Raw genomic sequence first — 4,127 nt, 5'->3', positions numbered from 1 at the left:
CTCATGTGGTTGTGAACAGACGTGTGTGTGTGTGTGTGTGTGTGTGTGTGTGTGTGTGTGTGTGTGTGTGTGTGTGTGTGTGTGTGTGTGTGTGTGTGTGCGTGTGTGCGTGCGTGCGCGTATGTGTTTGTGTGTGTGTGTGAACAGTAACATTTTTTAACATGCAACAAGAACAGACATTTTAGTGTGAAAATGATCAACATTAAATGAAGAATGTTTGATCTGTATAGTTTGAAACAGAACTTGTTGACTTGAATATGTCATTATTGTTGTCTTTAAATAAAGCAGTGTATTATTGCTCTGTTGTTAAATCAGTTGAGTGATGAAAATCAAGGAAGTATCATATGATGTCATGTATATGTTCATGTAGTCTGCATTGTTTGTATGGATTTATATGACACCTGACTCACTGTATTTACTTTGTCTTGACAATCTTATGCTCACTTTATGTACTTTGATCCTTTTCTATCTTCTATTTCCTTGTTTTGATTTCCCTGAAATATATTTGTCTTTTATTGATTCTCTTTTTCATCCATTCACTTTGGCAACACAGGAATGTTCTTGTCAACAAGCCAGTAAAACAGGTTGAGACTGAAGGAGAGAGAGAGAGAGAGAGAGACTCGCGCGCACTAGAGAGAGAGAGACTCGCGCGCACTAGAGAGAGAGAGAGAGAGAGAGAGACTCACGCGAGTCTCTCTCTCTGTCTCTCTCGCGCGCGCTTTCTCTCGGGTGCGCACGAGTCTCCCTCTCTGAGTGCGCGAGAGTCTCAAGCTTCTGGCATACTCTTCGCGCCCAGCCAAGCGCATAGGGCGCGCGGCGATTATGACGTCATCGCACGGGGCGTGTCGGGGGGTGAGGTCTGAGCGCAGCGCGGCGCGTCCATGGAGATTTTTCTATCAGCGCGTCGGGTTTTGCTGCCTGTGCCTGTGAGATCTCCGTGGTAGGCTATCAGCGGATATCTGCTGTGATTGAGTCCTCACCGTCGTAAAGTCACCTTTGAAGCATGACGTTCGATTATAACGAACTAGTTGTGTGGCTAAGCCTTCCCAAATGTTGAGGGTCGTTTTTTAGAATTTAATACATAGAATTGGGAACGTTACATTCAATTTCATTCAGACTGCCTGGAGGAGCGAGCTGAGCACTGAGTATGTTCTGTTTTGGCCTGCGCAGAGTGCGTGCACCCTCGCCAGAGCCCCTCCTCCAGCGCGTGCGCGAAGAGTATGCCAGAAGCTTCAGAGAGAGAGAGAGAGAGAGAGGGGGGGGGGGAAGAGAGACTCGCGCGCTAACAGAGCTACTCCATCTCGTGGAGGACGGCGCTCCTTTTACTTTCAGAGTAGAAACAACAGAAAGCCAGCCAGCCTGCACACATGCTGTAGCGTGGCCAGTACAATCCACCAGAGGGCGACATTGTTCCACACAAACCCTCATCTTAAAGAGAACAGATCTCATTGTCCCAAAGGTGACCTTACTGAAAACTGCATGTTTTATTTAATCGTATATTTTTTATATCATACACACAACATATAACCACACATACACAATATACATTCAACCATTAAGTTAAAGCAGAAACACAGCCAGCCTCTCTCCAGCTGGATGAAAGACAAACAACTCAGAGAAATGACAGAAACTGTGGCAGAAAATAAACAATACAAATCATGTGTATGAACTGAGTTAAATAAGATGAGTAGCTTACATTTATTTATATGACCCTGATGGATTTTTATTTATATTAAGCACTACATGCAGCGACCGCCGCAGTTATTATCTAACTGGTTGCATACATATTGTTATCAGTCCTGTAATGTGAAATAGCAATAACATAAGAAGTTATTAGGCCTATAATATGAGCAAAAATGACATTTTACAGGCTCAAGATTTTATCACGTTATTTGATTTTCATTAAGTTATGAGCTTGATTAAATTGGATTTAATTACATTATGGTGAATTATTATGTTTTTAGGTCAATTATTATGGTGCCTTTATGGGAACAGATGGATATTTTCGTAGAGAATAAAATAAAATAAACTGCTGACTGCTGAGGAGCCACAGCTAGTAGACTGGATCATCAGACAACTGTCAAATGTCAAAACAAGGGCAAATCCGGCCCTGTTCAAAGAAGAGCCTGCACCAAAAGCATGTAAGAGATGTCACCCATCTCTACTGCAATGATAAGGACTGCAGTCAAAGTACAAAGTGCCACCCAGTGTCTGTCTGGGGGATTGCACTGCACAGAATATTGCTCCTGCGATTACATGGACTGTCCCAATGCCTCTGATTAATTCACCCCATGAAGAACAATTGGACCAATAATTGGACAGTTTCCCCCTACACTTATTTGTTGTTGAGTTGATGTTGAAATATTGCAGAAAATAAATAGATAAATGAAACTGATATCAAAGCGATGTTCTCAAGACATGGCACACAAATCTAGCGTATCCTATTGGAACCTATTGAACTTGACTCTACTGGATACCCTCCCTATATTTTGGCATTGTTGCTGCTGCTTTGGATTCAAGAGATACTGAACTATCCGAGAGCCATTCGCTAATTGGAAATATGATGTACAAATAAAACTGGGGTATAAAAAGCATGGGATAAACTTGTTAGTCGCTGTTAAGATGCAAACTTTTTTTGCATTTTACAGTATTATTAGATTAGAAAGTGTTTCCCAGAAAAAAGGCCTTATTTTAAAGGCTGCTGATTCACAATAGAACCATATTTTGTCATTGTGGTTATTTTGGAGGGTAGGGACATTAGCTGTAGACCAAGTCTGCAAATATGATGTAAATACAACCAGTAGGTAGAAAATGACATGGAATCAAGTTGATAATCCCTCTTTCAGGGAAGGCATTTTTGCACTGTGTTGAATCACTTCTTTGATTAATTGAATAATAATAACTAATTGAATTAGTTTTTCAGTCAAATTAGAAACCATGACCATCCAATTCATCAAGGGGACATCTCAAACTTATGAAAAAACACAATTAAATGTTGTTCTTCTACCCCTGGTAGAATATACATTGATTAGAATTTAGTATTTTTCAGAAAAATGAACAGTTTGATATTTCCGCCTATAACAAGGCCTTATATAAAAGGCTGTTGATTCACAATAGAACCATATTTTGACATTATGTTTGCTTTGGGATGTAGGGACAATACTGTACCTGTTGACCATCTGTGCAAGTAGGATGTAAAAACAACCAGTAGGCAGTAAATGACATGGGATTAACTTGGAACTCCCTCTTTCAGGATAGGCGTTTTTTGCACTTTTTTCACCTATGTGGTGAAGCACTTTATTGATGATTTTAATGACTTTTGCATTAAAAGTACATTTGGTGACCATCCATTTCAGGAAGGGGACATGTCAAAGTTATGAAAAAAGGTAAAAAAAAGAGGTACGTCGAAATTTGGGGGGTTCCGTTCCTGCACTATCTACCCCTGACATTCAAATTCCGGTACACCATCGATAATATCATCAGTGACATCATCAGTGATGTCACATGTCACAGTAGGCTATGCTTCTTTTCCCCCTCAGAATTCTGACTTTAATCTGAAATTCTGACTTTAATCTCAAAATCTTGACTTTTTTCCTCAAATTCGGACACTAACTCGGAATTCTGACTGTAATCTCAGAATTCTGATTTCTTTTTTCGGAATTCCGACATTAAACTCAGAATTCTAACTTTACTTTCAGAATTCTGACTTTAAATCCTGATTTAAAGTTATAATCTCTAAGATCTTCATCTAAATAAATAAAAAATTGTTAGTGTTAAGACAATGGTGATTAAGGCTGTTGCCCATTGATGGAGAGCTAGCAAGAGAGCTAGCTCCCTTAGCGGAGCTGATTAACGGGCCTTTACACTGGGGAGTATGAAGGCATTTATGTGTGATGAATGGTGCACACCTTAGATTAGCGGTTGCAGAAAGCCTTGTAAATGAATTGTGAATGATTTACACGTCATTTATAACAGGTGAGGAGCACTCCATTACTTCCATTACACATTAACCACTGTTCTGCTGGTAGCCTGTAAACAAGGAGAAGGTGTGTCACATAGGTGCCTACCATACAGGCTGTCATGTGCTGAGTCAGTGTACAGTATTTGCTACTAGATTCACAACGAAG

Source organism: Poromitra crassiceps (assembly GCF_964638095.1).
Source record: "Poromitra crassiceps genome assembly, chromosome: 30".
NCBI lineage: Eukaryota > Metazoa > Chordata > Actinopteri > Beryciformes > Melamphaidae > Poromitra > Poromitra crassiceps.
This window is presented reverse-complemented; position numbering follows the sequence as displayed.